The sequence below is a fragment of the Cupressus sempervirens genome, chromosome 6 (genome assembly GCF_028749045.1).
Source record: "Cupressus sempervirens isolate cs-2001-9-10 chromosome 6, ASM2874904v1, whole genome shotgun sequence".
Classification (NCBI taxonomy): domain Eukaryota; kingdom Viridiplantae; phylum Streptophyta; class Pinopsida; order Cupressales; family Cupressaceae; genus Cupressus; species Cupressus sempervirens.
In genome coordinates, this window is record NC_143123.1 from 430946194 (window position 1) to 430967155 (window position 20962).

Sequence of the window (20962 nt, forward strand, 5' to 3'; positions counted from 1 at the left end):
TGAGTATCATTACTATTCAAGAAAGCTAGATGAACATTATCATTACTGTTTGAGTGTCATTACTATTTCAAGAGCTGTTATTGGGTCAATATGAAGTGACCATGGCATCCATGTTTCATGATTACCGTGTTTGCTCCAGATATATATGCTCTGCTCATTACTGTATTGTATGATTATTTATGACTGTGATGTATGATTGTAAAAGATCATACTTCTGTGAAAATTCCTTATATTTTGAATCTGTGAAATTCTTAAGATTTAATTTATTTTGTAAACGCTAAGCAAGCTATGCTTGATATGCTCTTACTATTGATTGTTATGAGTTAACAATCTCTTAGTTGCTTCATCTGAGAAAGACTGAGATCAATGTACCAAGTTTTAAGTTTTCAATAAATAATTATTTTGGGTGGGGCTGGGTTTTTCCATTGAGTGGGAGGGCTCATATGTTTTTCCGATTTTCTGTATATTGCATTCTTCAATTCTGGTCCGGAAATTCAACATGATACTAGAACAGGTTTAAGGAATCGATTTGAACCAGAATAGAACATTTGAATTTCTAGAAGAATCATGATGTCTAATGGGTGTTGAATATGTTGTTCAATGATCCGTTGTAGATGTTTCAATCTCAGATATTGAGGCCTCTCATACAATCTTCTATACCAGGGGTCAAATTTGCATTCTCTACCTACACCACAACTATGTAATGATGAAGGATCTATTGGCATATTGTGAGGAAGATTAAACTATGAAGAGATAAGTATTTTATATTGATCATGAATTTTATATACTTAATTCATGCAATAACATTGAGAGTAGTGAATTATATATGCTTCTAGCATTAGTCTAATTGATTTTATTACTAGTTTCTCTAAAATGCTTCCAAGATGAATCGAAAAGCAAAGAGATGACGAGAGATTACATGCAAAGTCGTGAACATGGGAAATGTTGCTTGCAGCCATAGGACTGAATTGGTTACCCAACTTCATTAAAGAGGAAGAATTTATTCAGACTATCATTAGAGGTAGAAATGACAATCGGGGGGATATTATTCAGCTACAGAAATCAGATTCAAAGGGAGCTTGTGTGATAGAGGGAGAATGCCTAAATCTTTGCAAGCTCGTGTGGAAGTATAACTGTCAAAGCTCCTTCTTTGATCAAACTTGGAATCAGCTCCCTTATTGTGATAATCAAAGCAGTAAAAACATTGCCCATGCTGAGAGCGATCTCTGTTGAGAAAGAGCCTAAGCCATTCTTATACATGTTGTTAATGAGTTATTCTCTGTTAGGGAGAAGTTTGAGGTGAAATCCCTTGTTAATGAGTTCTTCTCTATGAGAGAAGTTAGAGGTGAACTCCCTTGTTATGAGTTCTTCTCTGCGAGAGAAGTTCAAGGTGAAATCCCTCGTTAATGAGTTCTTTGCAAGAGAAGTTTGAGGTGAAATCCCTTGTTCCACCCTCTACAAGTAGGTATGGTGGATCCACCCTCTCTAAGTAGGCATGGCGGAGATGCATTCTTCTTTGGAAGAAGTCTGAGGTGAAGGCACTCTATCTACCCTATACAAGTAGGTATGGTAGATCCACCCTCTACAAGTAGGAATGGTGGATGTCATGGAAGCAATTTCATGATGTAGCACTTCTGTTTATTCACCCTCTACGAGTAGCCATGGTGAATGTCATACTAAGATGACAATAATATGTTGAGAAAATCTATGATGAGATTGTGTTATTGACATTTCTTGGTTGCAGCTTGTTATGCTTGCCATGCTATGACACGAATGATCTCTCTCTTGCCAAGAGGGATTGTTAATGTTTTGGTAGCAACGAGAGATCTCATTCATACCTGAGATTTGTTTGTTGTTCACTGTATGAGCATTTTGGATCTTCTGCTCCTGTCAATGTTTATATTACTGTTCAGTGCTTCTCTTCTTCATGTTTGTGCTTTTGTATTTATCTCTTGGTTTATAATTCTCATTGAGGCTATGTTGCCATTTTGATACTTCATGTCCTCCTAGCTGTTTTCTTATATTGTCATGCTGTAGCTGTTCATGTTTCTTATGGCACATCTTATATGGACCGTTGTTGCTTGTTTCTTATGATATTGGTGACATGGAGATACATGACTCAGAAGCTGAGTCACCATAATTGGTTTATTATGCTTTACATTGTCATCATTCTTCCTTTAGTCATGACAGTTAATGATTTGTAGCGGCTTCAAAGAAAATCTGTTTGCTCCTTGGAAATTCATTGTACCTGAGTCTGAAGCGTCTTGTCTTTCACAGGTGCCGTTTTATGATTATTGGCTTCATATTTTGGAATGACTTTATTATCGGGAGCTGTCTAGGTGTGTGGTAGTTGGGTACATCAAACTTTTTTATATATGATTTAATATTTATAAAAAATCTGAAAATGTGTCATGACAATGGTCTTTCAAAACAAGAACAGTCATAAGGTTTGCAGATGTAATGTATTGTTTTCAGTTTCAGATTTGCAGTATGTTTACATTAATAATATATGGTAAATGTTTAGATGCATAACAGAGAATGCGGACTTTACACATGAACATGAAGATCATAAATCATATAACAATGACATATTGCAAATCATAAACTTCTGACTTGAACAGTGATAATGTTTACTGTTAATCAGTATTGTATCAAAGTTCCAAACTAATTATGTATTGAATTAAGCTTGATAAACAACAAGTTGATAGACAAAAAAAAAATTGAAACAAATATCATAAATCTTAATCAAGTTCCTTAGCTATGATGCTCTCCACTGAGCACCCGGTACTTGGTTATGTGGGTACATGTCCCAGGGGTGTGGGTACATGTACCCATGCAACCTAGTTATTTGTGACTGTGATGTATGATCGTGAAAGATCATACTTCATGTGAAAATTCCTTATAATCTGAATCTGTGAGATTCTTAAGATTCTGTGCATTTTGTAAATGCTAAGCAAGCTATGCTTGATATGCTCTTATAGTCTTACTATTGAGCCAACTATCGATCATTGTACTCACTTTTGAGTTTTCAATAAAGAATTCGTTAGGGTCAGGCAGGGTTTTTCCCTCGAGTAGGAGGGTTTTCCTGGGATAAGTTTTGGTGTCATCTGTTCTTATGTTTTTCTGATTTTCTGTATATTGCATTCTTGAATTCTGGTTTGGAAATTCAACGAAAACAATGTTGCCCGAAACAACAAACCAAACCCAAACCCAAGGGTGAGCAGAGACCAGAAACCTTGAAAAACTGCCACACAGCCCTTGCTCTTTCACAATTATGATTTTTAATTTGTGGCTAGGTCCTTTCCAAGGTTACAACTTTTATTCTCTAAATGAATGTCAAGTGCAATATATCTGATTGATATCACAACAAAATTTAACTAGCCTGCTGATTGGTGGAGCTATGGTGGGAAACCAACTCACCCATTCTGATGTATAGACTTGCAACCCTCAGAATAATTTGAAAAATGGTCTTTTAGCTCAACTTGCAATGTATTTTTACATGCAAGGCATTGAAACTGTATTTTACTTTTCAAAAGGCTCATTTTAAGCTTGTCCATTATTCAAGAACATTCTAGCATGTTATATTGGATGGATGATAATTTTATATGATTCATTTGTCAAAACTGGTCTAATAATCACTAGTTTAGACACAAATGCAAACAGCACTTGTTTTCCTTGTTCTGTAATGTCTCCTTTTTCTGGGACATTAAAACTGATAGGTCAACCCAATTTATGACCATTGAGGACTTCGTACAGAATTATTAAGTCAATTTTAATGCTATAAGGAGACTGAATAAGAGATGAGTTGGCAAGAGGGACAGGGACAGGAATACGGAAGCTGAAGAGTCACAGGTTGGGTCTTTAAAAGGCGGAGGAGGAGCTCATTTCTTCGTGCTTGGATATTTGCTTGATTATTGATTTGGATATTGAGCTCTCTTGGAGAGTCAATTGGAAGCTTCAGCTTATAGCCCGCTTGGAGGATAAAAACCCGCAAGACAGAAGACAGTGGACAAAAAGCCATCATAGTGCAGGCGTCATTTCAGGTGTCTCACTTGTGCTTACTTGTATCTCTAATTTTCAGTACATCCAATCTGACTCTATCTCTGTTTGTAAGATTGAATTTGGGTGTTAATAAGAGTTATTGTATTGCTGTTGTAAAATGCAATAATGAATCTGAGGTTGTTTAAATCTGTCATATTGGTTAAATTGCTGGCTATTGAATTGCATATTTGGCAAAACCTGTTACATGCATTGGCTGTTAAAATTCTGTGATTCATTGAGTGGTTTGGAAGACAATAGCCAACCGTGGTTTGGAAGATGCTACCCAGCCGGGGTATTACAGTGGTATCAGAGCGTCGAATCTGCCATCCCGCTGGGTACAGTCAGAGGTTCGATCAAAGTTTAGTTGTGGATATACAAATGGAGTAATGGTATTTACAGTTCTAAAATTTCTTTCAGATTGGAGTAAACAAAGAAATACAGATATTATTCTTAATTTGACTATCTTACTCCAAATATATTTTGGGCTTCCATATATCCTAGAAATTTTGAGTGCTTATGTTTGATAAAAGTTTGATCCTCTGGTAGTCTGAGAAACGGTGCTTAAGTTGGTTGTGAGCTTGGAGTAAATTCTGGAGCAGGGACTATTCAAATTATCAATACTATTTGTCAATCTCAGGAGGCAACATTTGAAGAAGTCAATAGTCGGGAAAAGAATAATTCTCTGATCTTTGCTATTAATAGAAATATTTGAACAGAGATTTCATATATAAAGAAGAGTATCTGGCCTGACTTGTATGCAATTGGCACTTCGACGAGTATCTTCCAGCATTGAGCATTTGGAGATATGCTACAATATTAAAGAAACAGTAATCGAACATTAAAAACATAATAGGATGTTAAACGATCATGGTAGATGCCGGTGGTTGTCGGAGGCATAAACTCTGTAAGTACTGAAGCTTCTAAATTGCAGTATCGTTGACAGCCTGAGGAAAAACGTATAGTTTCAGAAGAGTACTATTGGGAAAAAATATTCTCTTGCATAAATTTTCTATAGAAACAGGCAAGTTAAAGACCATGTCATATATGGGGTGTGGAAAAACAAAGTCTGGAATCACCAATAAATATCTTTTAAAGGCTATAGCAGATAATAAGTGGTTTGAAGTCAAAAATTGGGACCGTATTCTTTGAGCCAACCATAACGGAACCCTGATTACTGTTACAAACCCAAATTTGTAGTCAAAATCAATTTTGACTGCGCAACGATTCAGAACCACCTGGATTATAAAAATGCTTCTATTTTGGGGAAACTATTATTGTCAAGAGAACTTGAACACAGCTATTGCATGCGCTGGAGAATAACGCATGACTACAGTAATGAAGTTCACGCCAATATTTAGCGGAAAGGAGCATTAGATAATCTGAGTCTTATGCAGGAGTCAGTGCTATCATTTATATGCCCATTCGTATAAAACGAAGATTGTTCTTATGCTTTGGCCTACATGTTGATGTAACGGCAACAGTAAGTGTCGCAGATCTGAGCACTGCTATTCTGGTGTCGGCATCATTCAGGGAACAGAGATAACAGCAGTTTTGATCAATATTCTTGGATAGTCTTTCTTACACTATAATAGGAATTGGCAGACGATGGTTGCAGATTCTTTTGTCTGCAAGATTGAAAAACAATCAGAATTGGGGCCCACATTTTTCAACAACCAGCAGCAAATTGGAGTTGGCGATAGTATACCCATGAGAAAGCAGCTTATATCGTTGGCAAAAAGGTTTTTACGAAAGTCTCGATTTTACAAGGATCTTTTATTTGTATCAAAATATATTCTTAATGTTGAGCTTTTTGTGCTTAATAATATTTGTTGGAGCACAAGAAATATTTGGCCATCTCGTGTTCGCAAGCTGGGAAGAATCAACAAAACTTTCCGTGCAAACTAAATGTGCAGTCCTTGAAGATTGCCACTAAAGCACCTCTCCCGCTAGTGAATCGATATAGTCACAGAATTAGCACCAAGAAGAATTACTAGAAGAGTCCATTTACTGGACTAGGCATCCATTTGTGCTTATATTGGACGAAATCCTAAAAACAATGTTTCCATCTCAGTATTCACGGTAACAAGAACAAGTCACTGATGGAAGGAATAACAGTCTGTTTAGACAGGTCTGGGAAGATTGTGAGCAGTTGTAGACTTAAAGCAAGCATAGTGCCATTTACCGAGTGCAACCAAGTCAATGTTTTCCTAGGAGAAAATACACAGATTATGAACAGTAATAGGTTCTTGGGACAGAGGTTTGGACATTGGCATATATTATTAACACTGTGAGGAAGTGAGTGGTGCGACACCGGAGCGTATTCGATGATCTGTGCAAAGTTTCAGGGATTGGTAGAGTTGAAAGTTGACGGAACTCTTGGATAGAATTTTGGTTGTGGTCATTACCTGTTCACTGCAAAGTGCGCACATTATAGAGAAGACCAATAGCTTCTAGCATATTTTTATGCTTAGAAATTGTAAGCAACATTGCTCAAATTTTAGTCCAGCCTGGGTGAAGGAGTTTGTGTGGTTAGTTTCTTTAGGACATATCAGGTGGTTTGGCAATGAAAGTTGAACACCACCAGTTTACGAACTGTAATTGGGTAATATGATATAAATTTTCCGTGTTAATCAGAAGGCACCAAAGCGGCTAGAGCAAACCAATCTCTACTTATTCCATTGACTGGTAGCTTCAATGACATCTTAGGGAGGAGTTTACAGTGTCATGGGTGTTAACACGCAAAAAGGAGTATTATCAGGCCTTGTCCGATGTGAAAAAAACACTATTGAAACTGCTCTGACAGTGTATGGAGGTACCGGAAGAGTGAGTTGTTTACAGTGCCTATGTGGGAGCTGGGATTAGCAAAATTCTAGTACAAATTGTTGGATGCTAAGTGTTTGGTGTTGACTGAATATTAAATCATTGAGAAGTACTTCAAAAATGAAAATTGGGCAAAACAATACAGTTTGGTGCAGAAAAAATATATTTGGAGCACAAGAAATATTTGGCCATCTCGTGTTTGCAAGCTGGGAAGAATCAACAAAACTTTCCGTGCAAAATAAATGTGAAGTCCTTGAAAAATGGCCACTAAAGCACCTCTCCCGCTAGTGAATTGATATAGTCACAGAATTAGCGTCAAGAAGAATTACTGGAAGAGTCCATTTACTGGACTGGGCATCCGTTTGTGCTTATATTGGACAAAATCCCAAAAACAACGTTTCCATCTCAGTATTCATGGTAACAAGAACAAGTCACTGGTGGAAGGAATAAGAGTCTGTTTAGAAGGGTCTGGGAAGATTGTGAGCAGTTGTAGACTTCAAGCAAGCATAGTGCCATTTACCGAGTGCAGCCAAGTCAATGTTTTCCTCGGAGAAAATACACAGATTATGAACAGTAATGGGTTCTTGGGACAGAGGTTTGGACATTGGCATATATTATTAACACTGTGAGGAAGTGAGTGGTGCGACACCGGAGCGTATTTGATGATCTGTGCAAAGTTTCAGGGATTGGTATAGAGTTGAAAGTTGACGGAACTCTTGGATAGAATTTTGGTTGTGGTCATTACGAGGTCACTGCAAAGTGCGCGCATTATACAGAAGACCAATAGCTTCTACAATATTTTTATGCTTAGAAATTGCAAGCAACATTGCTCGAGTTTGAGTCCAGCCAAGGTGAAGGAGTTTGTGCAGTTCGTTTCTTTAGGACATATCAGGTGGTTTGCCAATGAAAGTTGAACACCGCCAGTTTAAGAACTGTAATTGGGTAATATGATATAAATTTTCCGTGTTAATCAGAAGGCACCAGAGCGGCTGTTGAAAACCAATCGCTACTTGTTCCATTGACTGGTAGCTTCAATGACGTCTTAAGGAAGAGTTTGCAGTGTCATGGGTGTTAACACGCAAAAAGGAGTATTATCGGGTCTTGTCCGATGTAGAAAAAAACACTGCTGAAACTGCTCTAACAGTGTATGGAGGCACCGGAAGAGTGAGTTGTTTACAGTGCCAATGTGGGAGCTGGGATTAGCAAAATTCTAGTACAAATTGTTAGAAGCTAAGTGTTTGGTGTTGACTGAATATTAAATCGTTGAGAAGTTCTACAAAGGTGAAAATTGGGCAAAACAATACAGTTTGGTGCAGAAAAAAAATCAAATTTTATGTAAACTATTTGACAAATTTTCCGAGTTTAAGCAGACATAATAGAACAGTGCAGAAATTTTCGATGGAATCTGGTGTAATCTTCAATGCATCCAAATTCGGTTTGAAGGAAGCAAATTAAGACAATGGAAAATCTGAAACACAAGGTGTTTTCAAAAGATTTTAATGACACATTTAACCATGATCAGCTAAGAGACTTACAAAAAGAAATGGAATTGGGAAATTGGTTATAGATGATTAGAGTAGAATTAGACTCCATGAATTCATTAAATGTCATTCTTTGGAAGTTGGAGGTGATAGAAACATATTTGACTAGAGTAGAACTGACAGACTATAGACTCCTAAATTGGGCTTTACAACCTTCATGGCTCAACCCAATTTTATAGAGCATCCAGACAGAAATGTTATTTTTGCAGTTGCCTCATGACTCAACCAAATTATGTGAATAACAGCCCCTATGGCATCATATAACGATGATGTGTTGACGAAGGTTCTGCAGCTGATTGTGAAAAACTTAGAGAGATTATATGATGACAAGGACCCTGCATTTGCCAAGAGGGTTAAAATTCTAGATACTATGGCAAAGGTGGATAATTTTTACCTTATGATTGACCTTGGATCCAGTGACTTAATAGTCCACTTGTTATAGTGTTTTCTGTTTGGAATTGGGAGACACCATTCAAGAAATACAAGGACTTGCATGCCCACCATCATATCCTCAATTCTAGATGATGATGTTAAAATCTGCAAGAGGTTGCAATCAACCTTGTTTGCTTTTGGGAGGAGGGAACATAGATATTGCAAAGGATTGTTTAGGTTGATGCTCCCATTTACAGCCTTCGAGCTCATGGAGGAAATAATTAAGCTTAGAATCAATAAATTCCAGGATCTCCTAACGGATAGTGAGCAGATCTCCATGGGTTTACAGGTTAAAGGAACTCCTATAAGGCAGGAACAAAACTGCTTGACATGTGAGGACACTTGGACACCCAATCATGTTTGTGAGAACTGTAGTAATGAAGAGTAAACTAAAGAGATTCAGACCAGCGATGAGAAAAATATAGATAAGATGATTCCAGTTATAGATAAGGAATATACAAGTTTTTACGTTGGTGATTTAGAGATTATTATTGACAAACAATTTGATAAGGTTGGTCCTATTCAAAGTAAGAACAAGTTAGAATCTTTGCATGATGAGTTTTTGCATGAGAAAGCTGACATTGCAGCAGATTTGCCTTTGCATGCAAATCAAATGAACAAGGAAATTGAAGCCTACGATGATGATATTACTTCCAGCATGCATAATGTTGATTAGATGAAGCATAGTAGTTCACTTTTTGAGGTGGATGCTGATTGGATAATGGAGAATCCGCTATTCAAGTTTGATGATGGCACATTCATTGATATTGATCGGGAATCTCAGATTGATACTTGTTGCAGCCAAGAAGTCGTTGCCTTGACAGAGGAACATGATGTTGATTATAACTCAGCCTTGGATAAAGATGTGGCGAACGATATAGCCAGAGAGCATACAGCTAGAGGAGCGGTGTTGTGGCAATTGAGCAACTTGGATATTCCTTCCTTTTTAGGCACAAAGCAACATGATATTACAAATAGCTGGTAAGATGAATGGCCTTTTTGTTGATGGGATCCAGGGGGAACATTCCCATGGTTAGTAATATTTCCAGGAGTTGGTTGGCACAATGTTGAGCTACCATCATCATTTGTTCATAGTGATGCTTGTGACCTAAGTTGGAGTGAGATTCTTTGTTGGATTGAGGATCCTCTTGTATACGACAGCAACATATGGCAGGTTGTTTTGACTGATCATGCACTAGGGATGGTTTGGGAACCTGGTATTAGCACGCTTGAGATAGTGTTCTTATGGGGAGTCAATGAATGGCTTTGCAGTTCTGAGTCCTTCGTTCAGATCAGAGTAGCGCAACGGATTGTCAAAGCAGTATTCATGAGGTTGATATGGAACCCTGGCATTGCAGTCACATGCATGCAGTTGTTTGAGGGCAAACAATCTTGTGCAGGGAGGACTGTAATATCCCCTTTTTCTGGTACATTAAAACTGATAGGCCAACCCAATTTATGACCATTGAGGACTTGATACAGAAATATTAAGTCAATTTTAATATTATAGGGAGAGTGAATAAAAGATGAGTTGGCAAGAGGGACAGGGACAAGAATACGGAAGCTGAAGAGCCACAGGTTGGGTCTTTAAAAGGCGGAGGAGCTCACTTCTCCATGCTTGATATTTGCTTGATTATTGATTTGGATATTGAGCTCTCTTGGAGAGTCAATTGGAAGCTTCAGCATTCAGCCCGCTTGGAGGACGAAAGCCCACAAGACGGAAGATGTTGGACAAAAACCCATCATAGTGGAGGCATCATTTCAGGTGCCTCACTTGTGCTTACTTGTATCTCTGATTTTCAAAACATCCAATCTGACTGCATCTCTGTTTGTAACATTGGATTTGGGTGTTTATAAAAATTATTGTATTGCTGTTGTAAAATGCAATAACGAATCTGTGGTTGCTTAAATCTGTCATAAAGGTTTAATTGTTGGTTATTAAATTGAATATTTGGCAAAACCTGTTACATGCATTGGCTGTTAAAATTCTGTGATTCATTTTCTGTGGTTTGGAAGACGATATCCAGCCAGGTTATTACATGTTCTGCAACAATATTACACAGAAAATACAAAAAGATGGGATCAAATAATTGATTCTCTAGTTCATCAGTTTCTTTTCATCCATTTACTGAATGGGCATTTTGACACTAGTTGTCATTAAACAAAACTAAAAAATATTTATCTTTAAGCCAATTGTTGATGAACAAGTATGACATAAAGCCTCTACAGCCCACAAGCCAAGTAGTTGCTTTCCCCTTAATATTGGTGAAACTCTGAACACTAAGAAAAGTATCTTTGACCAGCAGATCCTGAAATCTTGGAATGCTAACCTCAAGTTTTGTGATGGGAACTTACTCTAAGTGAGATAGCACATACAAGATGAATTTTCTCATATAAAAATTATGGTAGATACCAAGCTGAGGCAGAAGAAAGGCATTAACCATGGCTGCCTGGAGAACAGTGAAAGGCCCATATCGGCTGGGCCCCCGCTTGGGACATTTGTACCATACAAATTGTCCATCCATATGGCACCAACATGATCCCAATTTGGGGAAAGAATTAAGTATTCAATATCAAACAGGAAGTCTCCTAAATTTAGCCAAAATTTATTGTGAAATACTTAAACTTCTATCTCAACATTGGCCAAAATCTGCACAAATTTAGGAATGTACTGTACCTAAAGTTGTATACGCAACCAGAACCTCATATGGTGCCAATGGGTAGAAGCCCTAACAGAGTTGTGAAAGGAGAATGCCCTATATAAACATGAGTAGCTATGTTATAAACATAGAAGAAAATGCCTTTATAAATATCACAAGATATGCTGATATATTTTTTCTTGAAAGGGTTCCTGACATTTTCTAGAAAATAACACAAGTTTATCAAACTATTATATAGAGCAAAACTTCAATTGAAATTTTCACAAACATAACATAATACAACCAGTGACATACTGCAATATTGAATTTGTCACAATAATCACCATTAATATTGCAATAGTTTTAACTCGCACAGGCAGCGGAGTTGGTTTGGTCACTAGTGATCTTGAGTTCGACTCCAAAGCCTGTAATCACTCAATGCACCTGGCTTGCAAGCAGTTTGCTACATCCTCAGAGGACTCGTTTCACCTCAGCTCGCCCTTTCCCAACCCCAACTTGACAGCAAGCCCAAGGTGAGGTGGGTTGAGCACTCGCTGGGTTGCAGGGAAACCTCTGGCACAAGAAAGAAATAATTGCAATATTTTTTATTTTTAAGATTAGTCCTAAAACATGATTTTCTAAACATTCTTCTCTGGAGCTTTTATAAATAGGTTATTCAACTTGAATAGAATGAGTGGCTATAGCCTATTATTTCATAAATGTACTAGGTTATCTATAGTTGGAGTGGAAAGTCATTGTGAACAAGGAATTATCCCTTTGTCCTTGTGAAGGATGGTTTGACACTTCAAAAAAATGTTGGGTCCAAAATGAGGAAACTCCACAAGACATTTCCACTTGATCTAGTCCTCATGAAATTTCCATTTTGCCCTTGAAAGACTATGTTTACCACTTGAAGAATAAGGACCCCAAATTGTCCTTGCCTATGGAAACTCTCCTAGTCCCTTATCCATTCCTGTACATATCGCTTTTCCCCTTGGACTTTGGCTCAATTGTGACAAGGACTAGTCCCTGTATAGATCACTTTTACATATTTGGATATCAATTGAATGAATTAAATGAATTGGCAAAGACCTATCTGTCCCTATTCGCATCAAATCTCCCTTTGAGGGGTGAGTGTGGAAGTCAAAGCAAGTTAATAGGATCTGAGTTGTCTGTAGCAAGATCAAATTTACCCTTTGGGATATGGATGGAGTAATAAAGCAACAAGGCCCTGGAAAGTTTGAATTTCCACTAGGCTGGAAATAAAATTACATAGAAGTGATCTGGCATAGTTTGAATGCCCACCTAATGTATGTGTTAACAAAGGATGTCATAAAGGTTAAAGATATGAAATGAAAGTCAATCTAAACATTTATCCCACATTGGGTGTGTCGGTGCAATCCAAGGTGAATACTCCTTTAAAAAGCCTTCCAACAGAAACTATACAGTACAATATGAAGAGCTGACCAAAGTTCAAATTCAAGGAAGTGAAGGAAGAGCTGGAAAATTTGAGAAGGTGGTGGAAAGAAGGTTGAAAGGAAGTGAAAGGAGAGCTGGCAAAGGGCGATCAGATTTATACAAGTCTGATATAGATGCAACTACAGCCATTATAAATGCAGCCATCATCAACAGTGACAGTCTGAAGTCAAAGGTGCCATAAGAAAATAGTTGCAAGCAAAGAGAACTCAAGGCTGATCCAATATCCATCAAAAAATAGGTAATTCTGAGGGAAGAAGTCTGCAGACCCTAGGACTGAATTTCCATAGAAAGGCTGTGATTTGCAAGAAAAGAAACCAGAAGTTCCAACATACAAATAGATAGGCTGTCCAAGGAGCAAAGTTGAATTCAAGCCTAACTTATAAGCAAAGTCCAAGGAATTAGAGGCCTGTAAATTCAGTAAGGATCAGGTTTAAGTCTGAAAATTCCCTAGAGGTACAATTTTTAGAAAAATTTTAAGTGATTAATACTTATCTGAATTCATTGCAGGGTGTTTGAGGAACGTTTTTACAAAGAAACTATTTGATTTCAAGGGAAAAAAAGGTGACCAAGTGAGATGATTGCAGGGGTGTGAGATGATTGCCAAGGTGTCTTCAGAAAATCAGAGTCGGTTGTATTAAGAAAGATCAAAGGGTGAAGAGGGCTAGTTCATGGGGATCAAGTTCAAAGTAGGACAATACTTCACAGCTGGGACAAAGGAAAGAAGATTCAAGGATTGAAATCAGAGTCGGGTGTATTAAGAAAGATCAAAGGGTGAAGAGGGCTAGTTCATGGGGATCAAGTTCAAAGTAGGACAATACTTCACAGCTGGGACAAAGGAAAGAAGATTCAAGGATTGAGCTTGAAGTAATAATTTCATGATCAAGTCTCAATAAGTAGGCACATGGAGCAAATGTGGGTTTAAAAATGAGATAGAACTCATTGACAAGTTCAAGTTCAAGGGCGAGGAATTTGCAGACCACGAAGAGGACAAGTTCCATCAAAGAATTAATATAAGTTATAGAGAAGGAGGATGTATGGGGACAAAAACAAACAAATTTGATATCGAAGATACATGGGTAAAGAAACTTGAGTGAAAGGGGGAACTGGAGATGCAAAGTACAAGGGGTCCAGGACTTCTACAATACAGGTACAACATCATGATGATCAGACAAGTATACCATGGGATATTTGAGGTTAAGTCTTTCCATATGCAAGGATGATTCCAACACCAAGGTTGGACCTAAGCACAAGTCTGAGGTCAAAAGCAAGAAAGATCTGAAGGATAAGGCTGGAACAATCAAGAGAATCTTGAGCATATCACAAAGTCCCTATACAAATCGATCTTCCACTCATAGACTAAGGTGTGCAAAATAGGTTCTAGGCTATAAGTACATTCATGCATCCCCATGGAAGTCAACTTTACTCGATTAAATGCTTGAAGAATAAGGACTATGTTATAGGGAGATAAACTTGTCCCTATTCACATCAATTTTCCATAAGAATCAAATAGGCAACATTTAAGGACAAGTTGTTAAGGACTCCAATTTGTCCCTATGAGGATCAATTTTCCCCTCAAGGAGTCCCCAGGCATAAAAGGATCAAGGCTAAAGGATTCCAAGCCAAGGAGGCAACATGTAAAGGTATCAAGGATGTCCCTAACATTGGGAGAAGAGAACATAACCATACAAGGATGATCAAATTATGCAAGGAGGAAAGGCCTAAAATTGAGAAAGATTGTCATAATCAAACTTCTAAGGACATAAACATTCACAAGTCTACGATCAACATGGTGAAACTAATTAATCCAAGATAGTCAAGATATCAAGACCAAGTTCAGGGATGGGTTCAATGGGAAGGTTTCCTAAAGGAGGTCAAACAAATGAGATTGAGGTAGGGATTGAGTGAACATGCTAAGGTGGCACCCACTCACCCTCACCCAATTAGATTACTCCCAAGCATAAATGTGGAGTGCATGTCATGTCCCCTACTTAGTTTGACTATCAGAGTCATGGGAGTTAGCCTATCATGGGAGTCTCGTAGGCTAGCACTGTTGGATAGAGACCCACACAAGGGATTCAATGGTCGGACATGTCATTTCAAACAGTTTTGGGTCGGTTTGGTGCAGTTCCTTGATTTAAGGAGGCTTTCCTAAAATTTAGGAGGATGTGGCAGTTTCCAGATATGAGGTTTCTCAAGACTAGTTCCTGATTTCAGTTTTAGGATAACAAGATGAGTTTCCTATTTTTTAGGAGCATCCCTAGATTTTAGGGAAGGGACTGCTAGTTGACCCATTTTATCCAACATCAGTCACAGACAGATGACAAGGTCAGATTCATGATTGATTGGTTATTTTGGGCTATTATAGGCTATATGGGATATATTTTGATATATTTTAATATTTCCTAAGTTAGCAATTAAATAAATTAAAATAAGGCTATTTATATAGCCATTTTGGAGTAATAAGGGGATATTTGCTTCATTTGGTTAGGTATGCCTGTGTTATAGCTCATTGGAAAGGTCTTGAATTATTATACACAATTTTCACTATACGGAGACTTTTTGGTGCCTTGAGCTGTACGATTTTAATAAAGTAATGTTTTTCCTATAGCATTGGACGCATTTATTTGGGAAAGTGTTATTTTATTATATTTTATTTAAAAGTGCAAAGTGTGAATTTCATTTAGGGTTCGATTTGCACTTGGGAGGAGCTATAAGGAGATGAAGACCTAATTGTTGAACATCTTTTGGCATTTAAAACTTATGAATTATGAAATTGTTGTGGCTTGGGGCGAAACCCTCAAGTCTGGATTGTTGGGATGCAAACCTCAGCAGGTCTTGGTGATTGGAGTTATATTTCATTGCATTCCAATTGACAGTGGAAGTGGTTAATTTACCTTGGCATTATCATTTGGGTGGAGTAGGGCACTTGCATCTGGGCTATCAACTTTAGACAACAGGCATTTCGTTGCAGCAGCTCATGTGGGGGTTGGAGAAGGTTTTTTCTTCACCACTGGATGCTATAGCTTTCCTTTGGCATTGGACTGTTCATTACAGCAAATTTTGTAGGGTTGAACCATTATCAAAGCATCTCCCTGTAGCTGGTGTTGATCCCTATTTAAGATAGTATTGTGTATTGGGGATGATCTCTTTGAAGTTAATATATCAAGTTACTAGTCGGTTCAGGTATGTACTATTTCAAAATTCAGTAATGATAAAATTTGCAGCATGCGCTTACATTTCTTAAGTGCTATTTATTTCTTATTCGTATGCAATTATTTTATTTCCAAAAACCGCCAAAAACTGGAAAAAAAAAAAAAAAAAGGAAAAGGAAAAATAAATCAGAATTAGCTAAGATCATTCAGTGGTAACAAACACTAGTCAAAGATTCAGATTTTGAAACAAACGGTAATTTCCACAGTCATCGGAATGGGAATCTTTCTATGGTATTAGAGCTTACATCCTGCCAGCCTGTAGGGTTTGTGAGAAATTGTCACAATAGATTTCAAGAAAAGTTTTGATGATTCATTTCGGCATCTAGGTACTGGCTAAAAAATGTTGATAATTTATTTTGGCATCTGGGTGTTGGCTAGAAAGTTTTGATAATTCATTTTGGCATCTAGGTGTTGGCTAGAAAGTTTTGATAATTCAATTTGGCATCTGGGTACTAGCTAGAAAGTTTGATAATTCATTTCAGCATTTAGGTATTGGATCAAAAGTTTTGATAATTCATATCAGCATCTGGGTAATCACTCATTGGTGGATTGAATAAGTATTATATGCCTCTAGGAAGAGCAGACTTATACAAGTATTACACTCGTCGGCAAGCTCCGAACGATTTGGAAATTGGTACAGAACAAGAACCCACTATGGAAGATGAACAAAGAGGTGTCAGATAGAACCAGCAGGAGGAGGAAGAGAGGGAGATGATGTGAGCTCTCATCACTACACAACCCAGGATAGTTCAGACCTTGAAAAGGTTACAGGATACCTTGGAACGGATGGAGTTGGATAGACATAGAGGCAAGCATGAGAGACAAGGGTGGAGCAGACCTATTTCAGTCGGAGGAAGTCAGCATAGTCATAGATCCCACGCATCAGTTGGGAGCTCCCTTCATTCCACCAAGCAAGCACACCCTCGCACACCAATTAGGGATAGACCCCTACCTCCATAGTTTGTATTGGGTGAGCAGCCAGCACAAGTAGAGCAACCCGAGGTGGGATTCCAGGATTTGGTTATGGCAGCCACAGATGAGTGGAGAGCCCCACCTCCAAAGGTTAGGGACGCTTTTCCTCTTTCCTAGTATTGTGCACATCGGAGAGATGATGTCAGGTTTAGAGGAGTGTCCATAGGCCATAGCACAATAATGACCTCAGTAGCAACTGGGAAGATCACATTGGCTACATATGATGGTACTAGTGGTACAAGTGCACGAGCTTGGGTGCACAAGCTGGAAATATATCTACCTTTGAGGCCCATGCCTAAGCGTGATGTTATTTATTTTGTGGTCTTGCATTTAGATGAGGTTGTCTATGATTGGTTACATCATGGATTAGTCACCCAGGATCATGCCTTGGTTCACTCCTATGCAGAGTTTACAGAATGCCTCATTACCAAGTTTGATCAGAAAGACACAAAGCTTTACTATAGGGAGTTGGTACTTCTTAGACAAAAAAGACACGTGGAGGCTTATATTAATGAGTTCCAACATATTGCAATCTGATATGCCTCAAAAGCATAGTGTGATGCTTTTTAAAGAGGGATTGCAGGATAGGTTTAAGGGGTTGGTGCGAGCATTCAAGCCAGACACTCTCAAGGAGGCTATTGATGTAACATTGAGACTGGACACCACTCCTACTTCTTATCAGGCAGATAAGAGGCCATTCAGGGACTCATGGCCTACTAAGAAGGCCAAAACCCCTCAGGGTAGAGGTAGACCTACATTTAGACCTCCCAAGTTGGACCAAGAGACAACGAACGCGCTGAGAAGGAGAATACTATGTTTCTCCTGTAAGGAGCCATGGGAGCCCAGTCACCGTTGTCTTCATAAAAGCAAGGTTCATTTAATTGAGGTAACATCTAAGATGGGGAAGTACGAGATACCTGACACTGATACTAAGGATAGTCCAAAGTGGGTTGAGCAAGGGCACCCCTAGTTGGAGTTAAACACTCATGAGCCTTTGGCCTCCGCCAAGGTGACTATGGCTACTTTCTCTAGTTATCCCAGATTTTATGCCTTTCAATTGAAAGGTGCACTCTGAGGCCAGCGTTTTATGAGCTTGGTAGACACAGGTGCCACGCATAATTTTATTGATCAAAAGTTAGTTGATAGACGTGGGTTGCAATATGAGTTTGCTGGAGTTGGAGTGAAGGTTGCAAATGGTGCAGTATTGGGGTGTACTGGATTCCTCAGCTTAGCATTCAGATGGGGGATTACACTTTGACAAATGATTTCTATGTGCTACCATTAGAGGATTACAACGTGGTTTTGGGTATGCAGTGGTTATAGGGTACTGGCCGATACATTATTGACCATCACCGTATGCAATTAGAGTTCATTTCCGAAGGCAAGAAGATAGTTTTGAGAGCAGCTTCAAATGGTGGACTTATGGAGGTGTCTTCTCGCCGGATGGAATCTATTAGTAGACATGATGATGTGATTAGGGCCACACAATGTTATGTGAAGCCCAAAACTCACACACGTCAAGATGGTAGGACATTCCATGTTGATATACAGTAAGTGATGGACTGACATGGTAGAGTTTTTGGTGATATACCCCTTGGCATACCTCCAAATAGAGGTTTTGAGCATGTGATAGAGTTGGAGGAGGTGCTAAGCCAGTGATTACTACTCCATATTGTCATCCTAGAGCATACAAGGATGAGATTGAGAAGACCATTCATGAGTTGTTGGACATGGAGTTTATTCACCCTAGCTCTAGTCCTTTTGCTTCTTCTATTGTGTTGGCTAAGAAGAAGGATGGGACTTTACGGATGTGCATAGATTACAAAGCCTTGAACAAGAAGACAATCAAAAACAGATATCTCATTCCACACAATGATGAGTTGTTGGATTAACTTCATGGAGCTATCTACTTCTCCAAGATTGATTTTCGATCAGGCTATCATCAAATTCATGTACGGGATGAGGACGTACACAAGATCGCCTTCCATTGTCACTATGGGCACTATGAGGTCTTGGTGATGCCTTTTGGCCTCACAAATGCACCTGCCACTTTCCAATCCTGTATGAACCATATCTTCAACAAACAGTTGAGGAAATCAGTCCTAGTGTTTTTTCATGATATACTGATCTACAGTCGTACATGAGAGGATCATCTCAAGCACATAAAGGAGGTACTTAGCATCATGAAGAGTCGGTCTCTATTTGCTAAGTTGTCCAAATGTGAATTTGGACTTATGGAGATCTTATATTTGGACCATGTAATTAGTGTTGATTGGGTGAAAGTGCATGAAGAGAAAATTTGGGCAATTCGAGATTGGCCCTATCGAAGAACATTATAGAGTTACGAGGATTCTTTGGTTTATGTGCTTATTATAGGAGGTTTGTGAGGGGATTCTCTTAGTTAGCAGCACCTTTGACAGATCGCACGAAGAAAGGGGCATTCAAATGGGCAGAACTGACACAAGGAGTCTTTGATAGGCTTAAGGAGGTTATGAGCACGATGTTGACACATCTTGATTTCCCGTAGCCTTTTGAACTCGAGTGTGATGCTTCAGGTGAGGACATTGGAGCAATCTTGATGCAAAATAGACATCCAATTGCCTATGAGAGTAGGAAATTGTGTGATAAAAAGAGATTGTATTCTACAAATGATAAAGAAATGTTGGCTATTATGCATGCATTAGCTAAATTCAGATAGTATCTTGTTAGGAACAAATTTGTGGTAAGGACAGACCACAATAGTCTTAAGTATTTCCTTGATCAAAAGGAGCTCAATGATCATCAACAAAAATGGGTAAGCAAGGTCCAAGCTTATGGTTTTGAGTCTTGACATAGAATTTGTTAAGGGGAAGAAAAATATTGTAGCTGATGCACTTTCTAGAAAACTATCACTCACTGCCCTATGTTCATTGAGTGAGATTTCAACAGATTGGAAGGCTCAACTTTTAGTTGAGTATTCCAAAAATCAACATGCTTGTGAGGTCATGGATGGGTTGATACAGGATGATAAATATAGTGTGATTGATGATATCATCTACTACAAAAACAAAGTCTATCTTGTTCCTGAATCACAGTTGAAGGAACAAATTTTGCATACCTTCCATGATACTCCTACGGCAAGGCATCCAGGGTATGGTAAAACATACAAAGCAGTCCAGGAGAGATTCTCTTGGAAGGGTTTCGAGGATGATGTCTTACGTCATGTTTATGAGTGTATGACTTGTCGGTGAAACAAGTCAAGACATACTTTCCCTGTCGGTTTGCTGCAGCCATTACCTATATCGGAATAGAAGTAGATAGGGATCTCGATGGAATTCATTACAGGTCTTCATCGGGTTCAAGAGAAAGATTGTATCTATGTTGTGGTAGACAGGCTAACAAAATATGCCCACCTCTTTCCGATTGCAGTTGATTTCACAGCATCTTAGGTAGCTGAGCTATTTTTCAAGGAGGTGTTTAGACTCCATGGCCTTCCCAAGACCATAGTGAGTGACAAGGACAATAGGTTCATGAGTTCTTTCTGGCAAGAACTTTTCAAGCTTGCAAGAACAGAATTGACCCCTAAGCTACCACCCTCAGACGGATGGACAATCCAAGATAGTCAATAAGTGGATTGACAGGTATTCGCGTAACTATGTGTCAAGACAGCAAAAGGCATGGTTGCACTGGTTGTATTTGGGTGAGTATTGTTATAATACTACGCACTATATGTCTATTGATATGACTCCTTTCAAAGCTCTTCACAGCTATGAGGCATTGTCTTTTGTTGATTTGGCTTTGAGTGATAGCAAGGTTCCTTTCTAGGATTGGTTACAGGAGAACCAGG

The 20962-nt window shown here is 38.5% G+C and overlaps 1 protein-coding gene across 4 annotated transcripts in view; it reads right to left on the reverse strand.

Annotated features, from left to right (window-relative positions):
- The window catches only part of LOC149552886 (uncharacterized), a 59677-nt gene that overhangs the window by 18861 nt on the left and 19854 nt on the right, over window positions 1–20962 (reverse strand). Inside the window, exon 3 of one of the 4 annotated variants that reach the window (XM_089788430.1) lies at window positions 11512–11590. The exons of the other annotated variants lie outside the window; for them this stretch is intronic. The gene's annotated coding sequence lies outside the window, so the exon portion shown is untranslated. The remainder of the gene's footprint in view (window positions 1–11511; window positions 11591–20962) is intronic. 4 annotated transcript variants of the gene reach the window in all.